Genomic DNA, 21,058 nt, shown 5'->3' with positions numbered 1-21,058 from the left:
CTACCTTTCCAACGTTGGGCCAACCATTTCGTTACATGGCCAACAGACTTGCCAACCTAAAAAATGCCATACCAACCTTTTGCCAACTTAAATAAATAAACTTAAAAATAAAAAAAAACACTTCTGTTTTCAACCACTTAGACTGTCAGCAGACCTTCTAACAAATGTAAAAATATAGCCAACCATCTGCCAACTACCAATCCTCTGTGAAGTTAACTTAAATAGGCTTTACCTTACCAGAATTTTTAAGATTGTGACAATGCAATTCAACAATGAATAGGCCATAAGAGACGGCACAACAGACAAACTGAATTAGTTATAAAAATGAACCATTTATTGGTCATTAAATGATCAGTTCCAACTTCTGTATTGCAACTTAATGCAGTTATGTGTTGGGGTGCTGTTGTCTTCAAAAGAGTTGTTGTATTCTCCTGTATAAAAGCAAACAAACAACAAAACACAATGGAACTTTTTAGAACATTCAAGAAGTGTCGTTCTATTTTAATTACACAACCCTAAACAGGAAAAGTTGGGTTAGGTAAGGGAGGTGCTGGGGGTTTGTATAAAATGCATATAAAAACAGCAAACAGAATGTGATCATCTGCAAAAATGATATCAAATGTTGAAAATTTGACTGTTGACTATTTCATTGTACATTTTGATGTCCATTTTGAATTTGATGCCATCAATACATTTTTAAAAAATTCTTCATGCAGTGAAAATAAAGCTGTATGCCTAGTGAAGACAAAATACATCTCTGTTTAATTGTGGGTTAGACAGAGGAAGAAAAAACTTTACTGGAAGACACGTACATTCACTTTCACAACTGCTGAAGAAGGGGGCGGCAATGGCATCAACTTTTCTGTGTTAAAATATATACAAGTTGCAATTATTAAAATGTAAATATTAATCAAAACTACCACTTGTAAAGATATTTAATCAAACATCACCATACTTGTTAAAAGCTGTGTACCTTTTTCTGCTCTTTTCTTTCTTCCCCCATCTCCACTACATTTAGGCAGTTCTTTATCTTTTCCTCTGCTCCCACCACTAGCTCCTTGTTTTTTGGCAGCATCTATCAGCATGAAATTAAACACAATTAAACAGAGAAAGAGTTAGCAAACAGATCATTTGAGGTATATTTTGTGGAACTCTGTATGATTAGTTGATTAACTGGCATTATTCCACTGACTTGCATTGTATTTCATATTTGATAGAGCTGGAGTTCTCTTTCTGAATCAGACAAACATAAGAAGCAACATGTATGCATTATAACTGCACAGAATTAAACATATAAAAAGACAGATTATTTAAATGTGTTGCTGGCATTTGCAGCTAAATATGGGTTAACACGATTTTAAAATGATTACATTCTGTTTTTATTTTGCATTTTACATTTCCCAAGTTCTTTGTATTATTATTATTTGATGGTTTTACATCAAAGCACATTAGATATTAAGGCTAATTGGTAGAAGTTGTTGAAGAGTTAATTCCTGTTATAGACTAAAAAGGTCATTACTAAAAGCTCCAAGTAAACAATTGCAAAAGATTTGGAATAGTTCCATGTACCATTTTCTCCAGGATCTGGGACTGTCACTGCAGGTGTTGATAATGGAAATGGTGGTGTGGCTGGCAAGGTCTGGTCTTTTTTGCTCCATTACTGCAGAATCTGTTTTTGGGTCTTTCCATTGTCTCTGCATATGGAACAGTAAGACACAGAATCAGTACACGATATTTCAAAGTCTTGATCACTCTATGTTTTCATCTGTGCTGTTTACCTGTGTGGAACCTGCTTGTTGAGGCCTGCACTGGAGGTCTTCCTGAGACTGCAGATGTAGGGGCTGATGTAGGCCTAAATTTAACATATTTTGACGATAGTCTGTTGGGACAAATGAAATGCAATCAAATTCTTAAAAGTGCAGTGAACGCCAGTTGCAAATAAGCCAAACACAGTACGCTATAAAAGGAGAACAGAGGAAACATAGCCTACTCTTTTCCGCACTGTCCTCGTCTGTCGACTCCAAACTGTTGCCTTTGCAGAACTTCACAAGCCTCCTTCAAGCCTTTTCATAGGAATCTAAATATAAAAACAAACAACACAATTAAACCTACTTTCTGAACATCTAAAAAGAACTGCTTAACTCACAAGGAGCATGTTTAATGTTGAGCATTAAATTCACATAGTTACTTCTCTATAAGATATTTCTTCTTAATATTGTGGAACTTCCTTAATAACTTACCATACTCAGCCACCCATTCAGTTGAGCATCATGGGCTTTAATGGCAATTACATCCACACACATAAGTTAAGCTTACCATATTCATTCACAAATGTTTCCAGGAACAGATTGACATTCTCTGTTTTTTTTTAATATCCAAGATATACAGCGATAACGAATGGTTGCGTGAGATTCAGCATGCGTTAACCTCACTGCCCTCCGCTATTCCTGACGTTTTGTGTTCTGTCTGAATAAGTGTTGTTTGCAGACATAGTGTGTTATGTATCCCAAGTAGGCGGCCAAACAAATAAATAACAGTTAACGTTAATTACAGTTACTACAGCTGATTTCGATTCTGCATCGTTTACCTATGGCTATGTGAGATGGCTAACGTTAACTGTTAGCAGCTAGCAGGCTAGTTATGCTGGCTTGCCTAAATTATAACGCTAAATTTACATCAGAGTGCTAACGTGAAGCCATATAACAATGTCTTACTAGATAACAAATTGATTATATATACATTTGTATATTAAAATACATAATACATTATGAGCAGATTACCTTCGACTGGCTGTGCTAACGTATGAAGGTATTATTGGGGCAAAAGTCACGAGCACATTTAACTGCAGATTTCGCATTCGCACACTAAAGTCACAAATGTGTAACCGTACATTTGAAGTTGTAGATATTTTTTTCATACCTTGTTAACACAAAATAGGGCTACGGGTTCACGAATCCGTTCTACAAGTTCACAAAACCGTTTTACAGATACACGAATTCTCACCTGTGCATCACAAGTTCCTGGCCTCATCCCCTCGAGACTTTTGCTCCATTTACACTGCAACGATTGGGGCAAAACACATTCGCACATCCGTGTTTCATAGTCTGAGAACATGCACAACATTCGTGCATTTGTAAACCCAAATGTGAACTAATGCAACAGAAGTTGTGCATCTGTGAAATGTTTTCTCATTAATAAAAGTCTTACACGACTACAAGTGCATTGATACAAGTGCTTGAGTCTACATCTGCGAGTTTCCGTCGCTGTTTTCCGGGGACGAATACTTTTGCACCAATTATACCACCTGGCGATGTGCAAAACCGATTTGTACTTGTGCACGCAGAGAGCATCGATCGAAAACAACACAAGGCGGCCGGATCTGGATCTGGATCGCGCCCACACATCCCTGCTCATATAAGTAGCCTAACCTCCGCTTGTTTCCTCATCAATATAAAGACAAGGACGCACGATTTGTAGATTTTCTTTTCACAGAGTGAGAAAACATACTTCGGAGTGATTATTTGCACCCGGGTGTAAATAGTGGAATGGAGGCATTTTCTTATTTGCACCCAAACCTGTAATGCGTGCAGAAACAGATGGGATGGCCTACCTAAATCTAACAAGTTAGGATTTTTAAAAACAATCTTTTTGATGGAAACGTGGTGCTAAATTCCCATAAACGTGTTCAGTTAACGGGTAAAACCGTCCGTTTGTAAGCAAAATCAAGAATTACGAGTTTGTTTACCGTCACTGAGCAACCAGAAGATAGAAATATTACGCTACTAGCCCATTGCATGTACTAGAAATTGTATAGGGTAGCGGGTAGGCGCATGGGCCATAGTTCGAAGATTGGCAGTTCGTATCCCATTAGTAACCTATGGCTTTTTTTTGCATGCCAATATAGTTGAAAGAGTTGTTTTCTGTAGAGGAGTTGACTATTTAGAAGCGTTCTACTCACAACTGTAGCCTATTTCTATAACTAAAATAAAACTAGACCATTTTTGACAGATTCATTAAGCACAAACTCTTATTTGCCGCGAAGTAACGTCATCAAAGAGTCGTTCGCACATACTTTCAAAATATTTTAGTTTGGCATGCAAAAAAAAAAATGCATTAGCCTACATTTGGAGTGATTTGAACCACCAATCTCTGATTCATGGCTCATGCACTTATCCGCTAACCTACATGACTTCTACGTTATGCGATTGACTGGGCTAGTAATATTTGTCTATCTTCTGGTTGCTAGGTGACGGTAAACAAGCTCGTAATTCTTGATTTTGGTTACAAACGTACGGTTTTACCCGTTAACTGAACACGTTTATGGGAATTTAGCACCACGTTTCCATCAAAAAGATTGTTTTTAAAAATCCTAACTTGTTAGATTTAGGTAGGCCATCCCATCTGTTTCTGCACGCATTACAGGTTTGGGTGCAAATAAGAAAATGCCTCCATTCCACTATTTACACCCGGGTGCAAATAATCACTCCGAAGTATGTTTTCTCACTCTGTGAAAAGAAAATCTACAAATCGTGCGTCCTTGTCTTTATATTGATGAGGAAACAAGCGGAGGTTAGGCTACTTATATGAGCAGGGATGTGTGGGCGCGATCCAGATCCAGATCCGGCCGCCTTGTGTTGTTTTCGATCGATGCTCTCTGCGTGCACAAGTACAAATCGGTTTTGCACATCGCCAGGTGGTATAATTGGTGCAAAAGTATTCGTCCCCGGAAAACAGCGACGGAAACTCGCAGATGTAGACTCAAGCACTTGTATCAATGCACTTGTAGTCGTGTAAGACTTTTATTAATGAGAAAACATTTCACAGATGCACAACTTCTGTTGCATTAGTTCACATTTGGGTTTACAAATGCACGAATGTTGTGCATGTTCTCAGACTATGAAACACAGATGTGCGAATGTGTTTTGCCCCAATCGTTGCAGTGTAAATGGAGCAAAAGTCTCGAGGGGATGAGGCCAGGAACTTGTGATGCACAGGTGAGAATTCGTGTATCTGTAAAACGGTTTTGTGAACTTGTAGAACGGATTCGTGAACCCGTAGCCCTATTTTGTGTTAACAAGGTATGAAAAAAATATCTACAACTTCAAATGTACGGTTACACATTTGTGACTTTAGTGTGCGAATGCGAAATCTGCAGTTAAATGTGCTCGTGACTTTTGCCCCAATAATACCTTCATACTAACGTAGCAGCTAAGTGGCTGAAGTTGTGAGGCTACGGTTGGAAGATAACTGTAAACAATTCCATTACGCACTCACCGTTCTACTATTAGAAGAATGCGCTCGCTCTTCTAGGTCCATGCCCCGATCATGGCTCCGATGCATTTAGGTCTGTGAGATATGTTCAGGTGTTTTTTTTAAAAGCATGTTTCCGGACCGGCTGCTGGCAGAAGTTTGATGACTTGTTAGACTAAAACAACGATTATAATGTTTCTGAAATGTATTAGTTGTATGAAACACGAAGTAAGCGAAAACATGCAGTCAGACCACAGGCACACAAACACATTTCAACAAAAAAAAAAACACGTAGGCCTACACGCAGTAAGCTTATTGCTAGCTGTTGAAAACATTTATCCATGGGCTCTAGTTCATTTAGTCTAAACGGTTCTCATTTCAACCTGGCCTGCTCTTGCATTTGATCGCTGAATAGGCTACTTTACATATGCCTATATTAGCAATTGTTTTTTAAGCATGACCACACACCAACATTCTTAGGCCTATTCATGGGTTTAATCTTCCACACAGGTGTATTAATCAAGCACCATGCAGTCTGCATTGATAATCAAGGTGCTTGATTCTATACACCTGTGGAAAGGGACCTGATGAAACCCATGAATACAAACTTAAACTTAAATAGGCTTCCAGTGTTTGGGGAGTCACAGAATGCATGTTTACATTTGTTACTCCGTTACAGTTACAATAGCTATTTAGGCTGCAGTTACATTGTTGAAATCAATGGATAAGGCTATATATGATACTTCTGTTACAAGTTTACTCTCTCTAAATAAATGAAGGCAACTCCATGCATTTCTGCGAAGGCCCTTAAAGCAATGATGAAAATGTTTCAATGCTTAAATCCAATGCATGGGATGGTTTCTTCCAGAAATATGGGAGTTTTTTTTTCTGATATACGCCGACTACATGACTGCAACTACTACTACGTGTATATAAATAAACATTACTTTACTTTACTTTACTAACTACTTTCCATGACTGGAACAGATAACCTCAGCAAACGTTCTGTATTTAATGAAATGGCAATGTTAGCAAATATTTGCACCACCATGTTTGTTATTCACACAACAGCATTTATCAAATTATCAAACAGCATTATCAAATTACCTTAGCGCCACGTTATGGCAACGTTGCTCAAGTCACCAAATGGCCACGTTACCAAATGACCAAAGTGCCACGTTATGGCAACGTTGCTCAAGTCACCAAATGGCCACGTTGCCAAATGACCAAAGTGCCACGTTATGGCAACGTTGCTCAAGTCACCAAATGGCCACGTTACCAAATGACCTTAGCGCCACGTTATGGCAACGTTGCTCAAGTCACCAAATGGCCACGTTACCAAATTACCTTAGCGCCACGTTATGGCAACGTTGCTCAAGTCACCAAATGGCCACGTTGCCAAATGACCAAAGTGCCACGTTATGGCAACGTTGCTCAAGTCACCAAATGGCCACGTTGCCAAATGACTAAAGTGCCACGTTATGGCAACGTTGCTCAACTCACCAAATGGCCACGTTGCCAAATGACCAAAGTGCCACGTTATGGCAACGTTGCTCAACTCACCAAATGGCCACGTTACCAAATGACCTTAGCGCCACGTTATGGCAACGTTGCTCAAGTCACCAAATGGCCACGTTACCAAATGACCTTTGCGCCACGTTATGGCAACGTTGCTCAAGTCACCAAATGGCCACGTTACCAAATGACCTTTGCGCCACGTTATGGCAACGTTGCTCAAGTCACCAAATGGCAACTTCATAAAGGCAACGTTGCGGCCACGTTGCAGGAAGGTTGCCAGAAGGTTAGGTTGCGGTGACCAACTGGCCACTTATAGGCAACGTGATGGCCACGTTATGTGTTTGCTGGGCAGCCAGTGAAACTTTTTTTTTTTTCAGGCTGTCTGTCTGTGCGTGCCTGCTCCCTAGTACGTAGACGTTCCAACCCCTTTGAATATTTGCTTCCTCCGTTTGAAAGCAAAATAAAGAAATACATAAATAAATAAATAAATAAATACATAGGTAGGAAATATAGGCTAAGCCAGCAACAGGTCGGAAAAAATTGCACGAGTTGACTGTAAACAGCTGGCGGATTGGGGGAGTTTTAGTGCTTGTTTTCATCTGGAATGTTTAGCTTATTTTTTGGGGTGACAGCTTTGTTTTCGATGTAGTTTTCACCGTGTTGTACAATTCCCGGTCTCGCTGTGTTCATTCGCCCAAGAGCTGCAAAGTAATTTTTTCAACACTGTCTGAGTATGGAAAATAGCCTATAGTCTGCATGGCCTTCGACATCCCAGATATTGTAGTGTTTTCCTGAACAACTGTAGGTTACTCGTTTCAGGATGTCCAAGTAGAGCGAGTGACCAAAGGTCCTGTTTTTACGCACAGCGAATTGATATATGAAAAGCTAATATCAGCGTGCTTCATGAAGTTTTGCTTGACAGCAGTTGCTACTACATAGCCTATGTTGTCGGATTAGATGCAGCATTCGATTGACGTGTGTCTACTATTACGTATAAGGCCTATATAAACCGTGCGCTAAGGAGAAGCGCTCATTCACGTCTCCGTCGCCGGAGGGAGCGCCACGCTTTCTGTCGCTAGTGTACATCTGGACATGTATGGATCATTGGCTGCCAGTGACTCTAGCACACCAGTAGAGAACTGCATTTGGAGCAGTTGTTTTTTCTTTCTCCGTGGCGAAGATGAAGCAAAGAGGATCCACGAAACAACCCTCTTTACAACACATGACCTGAATGCGCAGTCCTAACTGGCCAGAGACCCAACTCGGAGCGTCCGCATCCCGACCGGTATGTGTACGTTGTTTTCATTGAGAGGCTAAGTTTCTAAAACGAAGCTCATATTTTATGAATTGTAAATTAGGGCTGTTCTCTCCAGTGAAACGTCCCCTGTGTTTTCGCTCTGCTTAGAAAAACAGATTTTTTTTTTTTTATATCCCATCAAATACTTAGTGGTTTTATATTCTCATGCATGGCCAGACACTGATTTCTCTCCTTAGCTTTGAGTACCATCTTTGTTTGAAAAGCTGAGCTTTTTTTTACTCCAGTGACATTTTCTAATTTACTTGTGGTAGTTTCAAATGGTGTACACACCAAGTGGTTTTTGACATGCTATGTCACCATTACAATTTATTTAGCTTCTAAACAAATCTGTGAGCGTTTTAATCAGAGATAAAGCTGCCCTATGTATGTTGTACTGTGAGTAAAGTATGTGCACTTGCCTAACCAAACTCTTCTGTCAGTACCCATCGTTTTTAGGATAAAGAAGGAACAGTTATTGGAAATGTTACCAAGTTTTAAATGCCATTTGTTGTATTCTTCACTTTCAAAGTTGAACTCCACGCGGAAAATGCGCCTTTGTTTTCTTGAACACAATGTAGCGTACCTCACCTTTCACAACACACGCGTCTCCAACCCGGGTTAGGGAGCTTTAAGTAGGTTACTTTGGCCGGTTGCTTTCGCTTACGGCCATACCACGCTGAACACGCCCGATCTCGTCCGATCTCGGAAGCTAAGCAGCGTCGGGCCTGGTTAGTACTTGGATGGGAGACCGCCTGGGAATACCAGGTGCCGTAAGCTTTTCTCTCCATCAGCCAGTGAAACTTTTTTTTTTTTCAGGCTGTCTGTCTGTGCGTGCCTGCTCCCTAGTACGTAGACGTTCCAACCCCTTTGAATATTTGCTTCCTCCGTTTGAAAGCAAAATAAAGAAATACATAAATAAATAAATAAATAAATACATAGGTAGGAAATATAGGCTAAGCCAGCAACAGGTCGGAAAAAATTGCACGAGTTGACTGTAAACAGCTGGCGGATTGGGGGAGTTTTAGTGCTTGTTTTCATCTGGAATGTTTAGCTTATTTTTTGGGGTGACAGCTTTGTTTTCGATGTAGTTTTCACCGTGTTGTACAATTCCCGGTCTCGCTGTGTTCATTCGCCCAAGAGCTGCAAAGTAATTTTTTCAACACTGTCTGAGTATGGAAAATAGCCTATAGTCTGCATGGCCTTCGACATCCCAGATATTGTAGTGTTTTCCTGAACAACTGTAGGTTACTCGTTTCAGGATGTCCAAGTAGAGCGAGTGACCAAAGGTCCTGTTTTTACGCACAGCGAATTGATATATGAAAAGCTAATATCAGCGTGCTTCATGAAGTTTTGCTTGACAGCAGTTGCTACTACATAGCCTATGTTGTCGGATTAGATGCAGCATTCGATTGACGTGTGTCTACTATTACGTATAAGGCCTATATAAACCGTGCGCTAAGGAGAAGCGCTCATTCACGTCTCCGTCGCCGGAGGGAGCGCCACGCTTTCTGTCGCTAGTGTACATCTGGACATGTATGGATCATTGGCTGCCAGTGACTCTAGCACACCAGTAGAGAACTGCATTTGGAGCAGTTGTTTTTTCTTTCTCCGTGGCGAAGATGAAGCAAAGAGGATCCACGAAACAACCCTCTTTACAACACATGACCTGAATGCGCAGTCCTAACTGGCCAGAGACCCAACTCGGAGCGTCCGCATCCCAACCGGTATGTGTACGTTGTTTTCATTGAGAGGCTAAGTTTCTAAAACGAAGCTCATATTTTATGAATTGTAAATTAGGGCTGTTCTCTCCAATGAAACGTCTCCTGTGTTTTCGCTCTGCTTAGAAAAACGGGTTTTTTTTTTTTTTAAATCCCATCAAATACTTAGTGGTTTTATATTCTCATGCATGGCCAGACACTGATTTCTCTCCTTAGCTTTGAGTATCATCTTTGTTTGAAAAGCTGAGCTTTTTTTTACTCCAGTGACATTTTCTAATTTACTTGTGGTAGTTTCAAATGGTGTACACACCAAGTGGTTTTTGCCATGCTATGTCACCATTACAATTTATTTAGCTTCTAAACAAATCTGTGAGCGTTTTAATCAGAGATAAAGCTGCCCTATGTATGTTGTACTGTGAGTAAAGTATGTGCACTTGCCTAACCAAACTCTTCTGTCAGTACCCATCGTTTTTAGGATAAAGAAGGAACAGTTATTGGAAATGTTACCAAGTTTTAAATGCCATTTGTTGTATTCTTCACTTTCAAAGTTGAACTCCACGCGGAAAATGCGCCTTTGTTTTCTTGAACACAATGTAGCGTACCTCACCTTTCACAACACACGCGTCTCCAACCCGGGTTAGGGAGCTTTAAGTAGGTTACTTTGGCCGGTTGCTTTCGCTTACGGCCATACCACGCTGAACACGCCCGATCTCGTCCGATCTCGGAAGCTAAGCAGCGTCGGGCCTGGTTAGTACTTGGATGGGAGACCGCCTGGGAATACCAGGTGCCGTAAGCTTTTCTCTCCATCAGCCAGTGAAACTTTTTTTTTTTTCAGGCTGTCTGTCTGTGCGTGCCTGCTCCCTAGTACGTAGACGTTCCAACCCCTTTGAATATTTGCTTCCTCCGTTTGAAAGCAAAATAAAGAAATACATAAATAAATAAATAAATAAATACATAGGTAGGAAATATAGGCTAAGCCAGCAACAGGTCGGAAAAAATTGCACGAGTTGACTGTAAACAGCTGGCGGATTGGGGGAGTTTTAGTGCTTGTTTTCATCTGGAATGTTTAGCTTATTTTTTGGGGTGACAGCTTTGTTTTCGATGTAGTTTTCACCGTGTTGTACAATTCCCGGTCTCGCTGTGTTCATTCGCCCAAGAGCTGCAAAGTAATTTTTTCAACACTGTCTGAGTATGGAAAATAGCCTATAGTCTGCATGGCCTTCGACATCCCAGATATTGTAGTGTTTTCCTGAACAACTGTAGGTTACTCGTTTCAGGATGTCCAAGTAGAGCGAGTGACCAAAGGTCCTGTTTTTACGCACAGCGAATTGATATATGAAAAGCTAATATCAGCGTGCTTCATGAAGTTTTGCTTGACAGCAGTTGCTACTACATAGCCTATGTTGTCGGATTAGATGCAGCATTCGATTGACGTGTGTCTACTATTACGTATAAGGCCTATATAAACCGTGCGCTAAGGAGAAGCGCTCATTCACGTCTCCGTCGCCGGAGGGAGCGCCACGCTTTCTGTCGCTAGTGTACATCTGGACATGTATGGATCATTGGCTGCCAGTGACTCTAGCACACCAGTAGAGAACTGCATTTGGAGCAGTTGTTTTTTCTTTCTCCGTGGCGAAGATGAAGCAAAGAGGATCCACGAAACAACCCTCTTTACAACACATGACCTGAATGCGCAGTCCTAACTGGCCAGAGACCCAACTCGGAGCGTCCGCATCCCGACCGGTATGTGTACGTTGTTTTCATTGAGAGGCTAAGTTTCTAAAACGAAGCTCATATTTTATGAATTGTAAATTAGGGCTGTTCTCTCCAATGAAACGTCCCCTGTGTTTTCGCTCTGCTTAGAAAAACAGATTTTTTTTTTTTTATATCCCATCAAATACTTAGTGGTTTTATATTCTCATGCATGGCCAGACACCGATTTCTCTCCTTAGCTTTGAGTATCATCTTTGTTTGAAAAGCTGAGCTTTTTTTTACTCCAGTGACATTTTCTAATTTACTTGTGGTAGTTTCAAATGGTGTACACACCAAGTGGTTTTTGACATGCTATGTCACCATTACAATTTATTTAGCTTCTAAACAAATCTGTGAGCGTTTTAATCAGAGATAAAGCTGCCCTATGTATGTTGTACTGTGAGTAAAGTAGGTGCACTTGCCTAACCAAACTCTTCTGTCAGTACCCATCGTTTTTAGGATAAAGAAGGAACAGTTATTGGAAATGTTACCAAGTTTTAAATGCCATTTGTTGTATTCTTCACTTTCAAAGTTGAACTCCACGCGGAAAATGCGCCTTTGTTTTCTTGAACACAATGTAGCGTGCCTCACCTTTCACAACACACGCGTCTCCAACCCGGGTTAGGGAGCTTTAAGTAGGTTACTTTGGCCGGTTGCTTTCGCTTACGGCCATACCACGCTGAACACGCCCGATCTCGTCCGATCTCGGAAGCTAAGCAGCGTCGGGCCTGGTTAGTACTTGGATGGGAGACCGCCTGGGAATACCAGGTGCCGTAAGCTTTTCTCTCCATCAGCCAGTGAAACTTTTTTTTTTTTCAGGCTGTCTGTCTGTGCGTGCCTGCTCCCTAGTACGTAGACGTTCCAACCCCTTTGAATATTTGCTTCCTCCGTTTGAAAGCAAAATAAAGAAATACATAAATAAATAAATAAATAAATACATAGGTAGGAAATATAGGCTAAGCCAGCAACAGGTCGGAAAAAATTGCACGAGTTGACTGTAAACAGCTGGCGGATTGGGGGAGTTTTAGTGCTTGTTTTCATCTGGAATGTTTAGCTTATTTTTTGGGGTGACAGCTTTGTTTTCGATGTAGTTTTCACCGTGTTGTACAATTCCCGGTCTCGCTGTGTTCATTCGCCCAAGAGCTGCGAAGTGATTTTTTCAACACTGTCTGAGTATGGAAAATAGCCTATAGTCTGCATGGCCTTCGACATCCCAGATATTGTAGTGTTTTCCTGAACAACTGTAGGTTACTCGTTTCAGGATGTCCAAGTAGAGCGAGTGACCAAAGGTCCTGTTTTTACGCACAGCGAATTGATATATGAAAAGCTAATATCAGCGTGCTTCATGAAGTTTTGCTTGACAGCAGTTGCTACTACATAGCCTATGTTGTCGGATTAGATGCAGCATTCGATTGACGTGTGTCTACTATTACGTATAAGGCCTATATAAACCGTGCGCTAAGGAGAAGCGCTCATTCACGTCTCCGTCGCCGGAGGGAGCGCCATGCTTTCTGTCGCTAGTGTACATCTGGACATGTATGGATCATTGGCTGCCAGTGACTCTAGCACACCAGTAGAGAACTGCATTTGGAGCAGTTGTTTTTTCTTTCTCCGTGGCGAAGATGAAGCAAAGAGGATCCACGAAACAACCCTCTTTACAACACATGACCTGAATGCGCAGTCCTAACTGGCCAGAGACCCAACTCGGAGCGTCCGCATCCCGACCGGTATGTGTACGTTGTTTTCATTGAGAGGCTAAGTTTCTAAAACGAAGCTCATATTTTATGAATTGTAAATTAGGGCTGTTCTCTCCAATGAAACGTCCCCTGTGTTTTCGCTCTGCTTAGAAAAACAGATTTTTTTTTTTTATATCCCATCAAATACTTAGTGGTTTTATATTCTCATGCATGGCCAGACACTGATTTCTCTCCTTAGCTTTGAGTATCATCTTTGTTTGAAAAGCTGAGCTTTTTTTTACTCCAGTGACATTTTCTAATTTACTTGTGGTAGTTTCAAATGGTGTACACACCAAGTGGTTTTTGCCATGCTATGTCACCATTACAATTTATTTAGCTTCTAAACAAACCTGTGAGCGTTTTAATCAGAGATAAAGCTGCCCTATGTATGTTGTACTGTGAGTAAAGTATGTGCACTTGCCTAACCAAACTCTTCTGTCAGTACCCATCGTTTTTAGGATAAAGAAGGAACAGTTATTGGAAATGTTACCAAGTTTTAAATGCCATTTGTTGTATTCTTCACTTTCAAAGTTGAACTCCACGCGGAAAATGCGCCTTTGTTTTCTTGAACACAATGTAGCGTACCTCACCTTTCACAACACACGCGTCTCCAACCCGGGTTAGGGAGCTTTAAGTAGGTTACTTTGGCCGGTTGCTTTCGCTTACGGCCATACCACGCTGAACACGCCCGATCTCGTCCGATCTCGGAAGCTAAGCAGCGTCGGGCCTGGTTAGTACTTGGATGGGAGACCGCCTGGGAATACCAGGTGCCGTAAGCTTTTCTCTCCATCAGCCAGTGAAACTTTTTTTTTTCTCAGGCTGTCTGTCTGTGCGTGCCTGCTCCCTAGTACGTAGACGTTCCAACCCCTTTGAATATTTGCTTCCTCCGTTTGAAAGCAAAATAAAGAAATACATAAATAAATAAATAAATAAATACATAGGTAGGAAATATAGGCTAAGCCAGCAACAGGTCGGAAAAAATTGCACGAGTTGACTGTAAACAGCTGGCGGATTGGGGGAGTTTTAGTGCTTGTTTTCATCTGGAATGTTTAGCTTATTTTTTGGGGTGACAGCTTTGTTTTCGATGTAGTTTTCACCGTGTTGTACAATTCCCGGTCTCGCTGTGTTCATTCGCCCAAGAGCTGCAAAGTAATTTTTTCAACACTGTCTGAGTATGGAAAATAGCCTATAGTCTGCATGGCCTTCGACATCCCAGATATTGTAGTGTTTTCCTGAACAACTGTAGGTTACTCGTTTCAGGATGTCCAAGTAGAGCGAGTGACCAAAGGTCCTGTTTTTACGCACAGCGAATTGATATATGAAAAGCTAATATCAGCGTGCTTCATGAAGTTTTGCTTGACAGCAGTTGCTACTACATAGCCTATGTTGTCGGATTAGATGCAGCATTCGATTGACGTGTGTCTACTATTACGTATAAGGCCTATATAAACCGTGCGCTAAGGAGAAGCGCTCATTCACGTCTCCGTCGCCGGAGGGAGCGCCACGCTTTCTGTCGCTAGTGTACATCTGGACATGTATGGATCATTGGCTGCCAGTGACTCTAGCACACCAGTAGAGAACTGCATTTGGAGCAGTTGTTTTTTCTTTCTCCGTGGCGAAGATGAAGCAAAGAGGATCCACGAAACAACCCTCTTTACAACACATGACCTGAATGCGCAGTCCTAACTGGCCAGAGACCCAACTCGGAGCGTCCGCATCCCGACCGGTATGTGTACGTTGTTTTCATTGAGAGGCTAAGTTTCTAAAACGAAGCTCATATTTTATGAATTGTAAATTAGGGCTGTTCTCTCCAATGAAACGTCCCCTGTGTTTTCGCTCTGCTTAGAAAAACAGATTTTTTTTTTTTTATATCCCATCAAATACTTAGTGGTTTTATATTCTCATGCATGGCCAGACACTGATTTCTCTCCTTAGCTTTGAGTACCATCTTTGTTTGAAAAGCTGAGCTTTTTTTTACTCCAGTGACATTTTCTAATTTACTTGTGGTAGTTTCAAATGGTGTACACACCAAGTGGTTTTTGACATGCTATGTCACCATTACAATTTATTTAGCTTCTAAACAAATCTGTGAGCGTTTTAATCAGAGATAAAGCTGCCCTATGTATGTTGTACTGTGAGTAAAGTATGTGCACTTGCCTAACCAAACTCTTCTGTCAGTACCCATCGTTTTTAGGATAAAGAAGGAACAGTTATTGGAAATGTTACCAAGTTTTAAATGCCATTTGTTGTATTCTTCACTTTCAAAGTTGAACTCCACGCGGAAAATGCGCCTTTGTTTTCTTGAACACAATGTAGCGTACCTCACCTTTCACAACACACGCGTCTCCAACCCGGGTTAGGGAGCTTTAAGTAGGTTACTTTGGCCGGTTGCTTTCGCTTACGGCCATACCACGCTGAACACGCCCGATCTCGTCCGATCTCGGAAGCTAAGCAGCGTCGGGCCTGGTTAGTACTTGGATGGGAGACCGCCTGGGAATACCAGGTGCCGTAAGCTTTTCTCTCCATCAGCCAGTGAAACTTTTTTTTTTTTCAGGCTGTCTGTCTGTGCGTGCCTGCTCCCTAGTACGTAGACGTTCCAACCCCTTTGAATATTTGCTTCCTCCGTTTGAAAGCAAAATAAAGAAATACATAAATAAATAAATAAATAAATACATAGGTAGGAAATATAGGCTAAGCCAGCAACAGGTCGGAAAAAATTGCACGAGTTGACTGTAAACAGCTGGCGGATTGGGGGAGTTTTAGTGCTTGTTTTCATCTGGAATGTTTAGCTTATTTTTTGGGGTGACAGCTTTGTTTTCGATGTAGTTTTCACCGTGTTGTACAATTCCCGGTCTCGCTGTGTTCATTCGCCCAAGAGCTGCAAAGTAATTTTTTCAACACTGTCTGAGTATGGAAAATAGCCTATAGTCTGCATGGCCTTCGACATCCCAGATATTGTAGTGTTTTCCTGAACAACTGTAGGTTACTCGTTTCAGGATGTCCAAGTAGAGCGAGTGACCAAAGGTCCTGTTTTTACGCACAGCGAATTGATATATGAAAAGCTAATATCAGCGTGCTTCATGAAGTTTTGCTTGACAGCAGTTGCTACTACATAGCCTATGTTGTCGGATTAGATGCAGCATTCGATTGACGTGTGTCTACTATTACGTATAAGGCCTATATAAACCGTGCGCTAAGGAGAAGCGCTCATTCACGTCTCCGTCGCCGGAGGGAGCGCCACGCTTTCTGTCGCTAGCGTACATCTGGACATGTATGGATCATTGGCTGCCAGTGACTCTAGCACACCAGTAGAGAACTGCATTTGGAGCAGTTGTTTTTTCTTTCTCCGTGGCGAAGATGAAGCAAAGAGGATCCACGAAACAACCCTCTTTACAACACATGACCTGAATGCGCAGTCCTAACTGGCCAGAGACCCAACTCGGAGCGTCCGCATCCCAACCGGTATGTGTACGTTGTTTTCATTGAGAGGCTAAGTTTCTAAAACGAAGCTCATATTTTATGAATTGTAAATTAGGGCTGTTCTCTCCAATGAAACGTCCCCTGTGTTTTCGCTCTGCTTAGAAAAACAGATTTTTTTTTTTTTATATCCCATCAAATACTTAGTGGTTTTATATTCTCATGCATGGCCAGACACTGATTTCTCTCCTTAGCTTTGAGTACCATCTTTGTTTGAAAAGCTGAGCTTTTTTTTACTCCAGTGACATTTTCTAATTTACTTGTGGTAGTTTCAAATGGTGTACACACCAAGTGGTTTTTGACATGCTATGTCACCATTACAATTTATTTAGCTTCTAAACAAATCTGTGAGCGTTTTAATCAGAGATAAAGCTGCCCTATGTATGTTGTACTGTGAGTAAAGTATGTGCACTTGCCTAACCAAACTCTTCTGTCAGTACCCATCGTTTTTAGGATAAAGAAGGAACAGTTATTGGAAATGTTACCAAGTTTTAAATGCCATTTGTTGTATTCTTCACTTTCAAAGTTGAACTCCACGCGGAAAATGCGCCTTTGTTTTCTTGAACACAATGTAGCGTACCTCACCTTTCACAACACACGCGTCTCCAACCCGGGTTAGGGAGCTTTAAGTAGGTTACTTTGGCCGGTTGCTTTCGCTTACGGCCATACCACGCTGAACACGCCCGATCTCGTCCGATCTCGGAAGCTAAGCAGCGTCGGGCCTGGTTAGTACTTGGATGGGAGACCGCCTGGGAATACCAGGTGCCGTAAGCTTTTCTCTCCATCAGCCAGTGAAACTTTTTTTTTTTTCAGGCTGTCTGTCTGTGCGTGCCTGCTCCCTAGTACGTAGACGTTCCAACCCCTTTGAATATTTGCTTCCTCCGTTTGAAAGCAAAATAAAGAAATACATAAATAAATAAATAAATAAATACATAGGTAGGAAATATAGGCTAAGCCAGCAACAGGTCGGAAAAAATTGCACGAGTTGACTGTAAACAGCTGGCGGATTGGGGGAGTTTTAGTGCTTGTTTTCATCTGGAATGTTTAGCTTATTTTTTGGGGTGACAGCTTTGTTTTCGATGTAGTTTTCACCGTGTTGTACAATTCCCGGTCTCGCTGTGTTCATTCGCCCAAGAGCTGCAAAGTAATTTTTTCAACACTGTCTGAGTATGGAAAATAGCCTATAGTCTGCATGGCCTTCGACATCCCAGATATTGTAGTGTTTTCCTGAACAACTGTAGGTTACTCGTTTCAGGATGTCCAAGTAGAGCGAGTGACCAAAGGTCCTGTTTTTACGCACAGCGAATTGATATATGAAAAGCTAATATCAGCGTGCTTCATGAAGTTTTGCTTGACAGCAGTTGCTACTACATAGCCTATGTTGTCGGATTAGATGCAGCATTCGATTGACGTGTGTCTACTATTACGTATAAGGCCTATATAAACCGTGCGCTAAGGAGAAGCGCTCATTCACGTCTCCGTCGCCGGAGGGAGCGCCACGCTTTCTGTCGCTAGTGTACATCTGGACATGTATGGATCATTGGCTGCCAGTGACTCTAGCACACCAGTAGAGAACTGCATTTGGAGCAGTTGTTTTTTCTTTCTCCGTGGCGAAGATGAAGCAAAGAGGATCCACGAAACAACCCTCTTTACAACACATGACCTGAATGCGCAGTCCTAACTGGCCAGAGACCCAACTCGGAGCGTCCGCATCCCAACCGGTATGTGTACGTTGTTTTCATTGAGAGGCTAAGTTTCTAAAACGAAGCTCATATTTTATGAATTGTAAATTAGGGCTGTTCTCTCCAATGAAACGTCTCCTGTGTTTTCGCTCTGCTTAGAAAAACGGGTTTTTTTTTTTTTTAAATCCCATCAAATACTTAGTGGTTTTATATTCTCATGCATGGCCAGACACTGATTTCTCTCCTTAGCTTTGAGTATCATCTTTGTTTGAAAAGCTGAGCTTTTTTTTACTCCAGTGACATTTTCTAATTTACTTGTGGTAGTTTCAAATGGTGTACACACCAAGTGGTTTTTGACATGCTATGTCACCATTACAATTTATTTAGCTTCTAAACAAATCTGTGAGCGTTTTAATCAGAGATAAAGCTGCCCTATGTATGTTGTACTGTGAGTAAAGTATGTGCACTTGCCTAACCAAACTCTTCTGTCAGTACCCATCGTTTTTAGGATAAAGAAGGAACAGTTATTGGAAATGTTACCAAGTTTTAAATGCCATTTGTTGTATTCTTCACTTTCAAAGTTGAACTCCACGCGGAAAATGCGCCTTTGTTTTCTTGAACACAATGTAGCGTACCTCACCTTTCACAACACACGCGTCTCCAACCCGGGTTAGGGAGCTTTAAGTAGGTTACTTTGGCCGGTTGCTTTCGCTTACGGCCATACCACGCTGAACACGCCCGATCTCGTCCGATCTCGGAAGCTAAGCAGCGTCGGGCCTGGTTAGTACTTGGATGGGAGACCGCCTGGGAATACCAGGTGCCGTAAGCTTTTCTCTCCATCAGCCAGTGAAACTTTTTTTTTTTTCAGGCTGTCTGTCTGTGCGTGCCTGCTCCCTAGTACGTAGACGTTCCAACCCCTTTGAATATTTGCTTCCTCCGTTTGAAAGCAAAATAAAGAAATACATAAATAAATAAATAAATAAATACATAGGTAGGAAATATAGGCTAAGCCAGCAACAGGTCGGAAAAAATTGCACGAGTTGACTGTAAACAGCTGGCGGATTGGGGGAGTTTTAGTGCTTGTTTTCATCTGGAATGTTTAGCTTATTTTTTGGGGTGACAGCTTTGTTTTCGATGTAGTTTTCACCGTGTTGTACAATTCCCGGTCTCGCTGTGTTCATTCGCCCAAGAGCTGCAAAGTAATTTTTTCAACACTGTCTGAGTATGGAAAATAGCCTATAGTCTGCATGGCCTTCGACATCCCAGATATTGTAGTGTTTTCCTGAACAACTGTAGGTTACTCGTTTCAGGATGTCCAAGTAGAGCGAGTGACCAAAGGTCCTGTTTTTACGCACAGCGAATTGATATATGAAAAGCTAATATCAGCGTGCTTCATGAAGTTTTGCTTGACAGCAGTTGCTACTACATAGCCTATGTTGTCGGATTAGATGCAGCATTCGATTGACGTGTGTCTACTATTACGTATAAGGCCTATATAAACCGTGCGCTAAGGAGAAGCGCTCATTCACGTCTCCGTCGCCGGAGGGAGCGCCACGCTTTCTGTCGCTAGTGTACATCTGGACATGTATGGATCATTGGCTGCCAGTGACTCTAGCACACCAGTAGAGAACTGCATTTGGAGCAGTTGTTTTTTCTTTCTCCGTGGCGAAGATGAAGCAAAGAGGATCCACGAAACAACCCTCTTTACAACACATGACCTGAATGCGCAGTCCTAACTGGCCAGAGACCCAACTCGGAGCGTCCGCATCCCGACCGGTATGTGTACGTTGTTTTCATTGAGAGGCTAAGTTTCTAAAACGAAGCTCATATTTTATGAATTGTAAATTAGGGCTGTTCTCTCCAATGAAACGTCCCCTGTGTTTTCGCTCTGCTTAGAAAAACAGATTTTTTTTTTTTTATATCCCATCAAATACTTAGTGGTTTTATATTCTCATGCATGGCCAGACACTGATTTCTCTCCTTAGCTTTGAGTATCATCTTTGTTTGAAAAGCTGAGCTTTTTTTTACTCCAGTGACATTTTCTAATTTACTTGTGGTAGTTTCAAATGGTGTACACACCAAGTGGTTTTTGCCATGCTATGTCACCATTACAATTTATTTAGCTTCTAAACAAATCTGTGAGCGTTTTAATCAGAGATAAAGCTGCCCTATGTATGTTGTACTGTGAGTAAAGTATGTGCACTTGCCTAACCAAACTCTTCTGTCAGTACCCATCGTTTTTAGGATAAAGAAGGAACAGTTATTGGAAATGTTACCAAGTTTTAAATGCCATTTGTTGTATTCTTCACTTTCAAAGTTGAACTCCACGCGGAAAATGCGCCTTTGTTTTCTTGAACACAATGTAGCGTACCTCACCTTTCACAACACACGCGTCTCCAACCCGGGTTAGGGAGCTTTAAGTAGGTTACTTTGGCCGGTTGCTTTCGCTTACGGCCATACCACGCTGAACACGCCCGATCTCGTCCGATCTCGGAAGCTAAGCAGCGTCGGGCCTGGTTAGTACTTGGATGGGAGACCGCCTGGGAATACCAGGTGCCGTAAGCTTTTCTCTCCATCAGCCAGTGAAACTTTTTTTTTTTTCAGGCTGTCTGTCTGTGCGTGCCTGCT

General features: G+C 41.6%; 8 non-coding genes across 8 annotated transcripts; all 8 read left to right on the top strand.

Moving 5' to 3' along the window:
• Window positions 1-8,723: 8,723 nt before the first annotated feature.
• Window positions 8,724-8,842, top strand: LOC134079270 (5S ribosomal RNA). The gene has a single exon (XR_009938916.1). It is a non-coding gene; the product is annotated as a 5S ribosomal RNA (ribosomal RNA).
• A 1,618-nt stretch (window positions 8,843-10,460) lies between these two features.
• Window positions 10,461-10,579, top strand: LOC134079269 (5S ribosomal RNA). The gene has a single exon (XR_009938915.1). It is a non-coding gene; the product is annotated as a 5S ribosomal RNA (ribosomal RNA).
• A 1,617-nt stretch (window positions 10,580-12,196) lies between these two features.
• LOC134079268 (5S ribosomal RNA) lies at window positions 12,197-12,315 on the top strand. Its single transcript, XR_009938914.1, has one exon. It is a non-coding gene; the product is annotated as a 5S ribosomal RNA (ribosomal RNA).
• Window positions 12,316-13,931: 1,616 nt separating this feature from the next.
• Window positions 13,932-14,050, top strand: LOC134079267 (5S ribosomal RNA). Its single transcript, XR_009938913.1, has one exon. It is a non-coding gene; the product is annotated as a 5S ribosomal RNA (ribosomal RNA).
• A 1,617-nt stretch (window positions 14,051-15,667) lies between these two features.
• Window positions 15,668-15,786, top strand: LOC134079266 (5S ribosomal RNA). The gene has a single exon (XR_009938912.1). It is a non-coding gene; the product is annotated as a 5S ribosomal RNA (ribosomal RNA).
• A 1,617-nt stretch (window positions 15,787-17,403) lies between these two features.
• LOC134079265 (5S ribosomal RNA) lies at window positions 17,404-17,522 on the top strand. The gene has a single exon (XR_009938911.1). It is a non-coding gene; the product is annotated as a 5S ribosomal RNA (ribosomal RNA).
• A 1,618-nt stretch (window positions 17,523-19,140) lies between these two features.
• LOC134079264 (5S ribosomal RNA) lies at window positions 19,141-19,259 on the top strand. Its single transcript, XR_009938910.1, has one exon. It is a non-coding gene; the product is annotated as a 5S ribosomal RNA (ribosomal RNA).
• Window positions 19,260-20,876: 1,617 nt separating this feature from the next.
• On the top strand, window positions 20,877-20,995 carry LOC134079263 (5S ribosomal RNA). Its single transcript, XR_009938909.1, has one exon. It is a non-coding gene; the product is annotated as a 5S ribosomal RNA (ribosomal RNA).
• Window positions 20,996-21,058: the final 63 nt, after the last annotated feature.

This window comes from Sardina pilchardus, chromosome 4 (assembly GCF_963854185.1).
Source record: "Sardina pilchardus chromosome 4, fSarPil1.1, whole genome shotgun sequence".
Taxonomy (NCBI): domain Eukaryota; kingdom Metazoa; phylum Chordata; class Actinopteri; order Clupeiformes; family Clupeidae; genus Sardina; species Sardina pilchardus.
The sequence above is the reverse complement of the archived record's forward strand: the minus strand, read 5'-3'. Positions and strand labels throughout refer to the sequence as shown.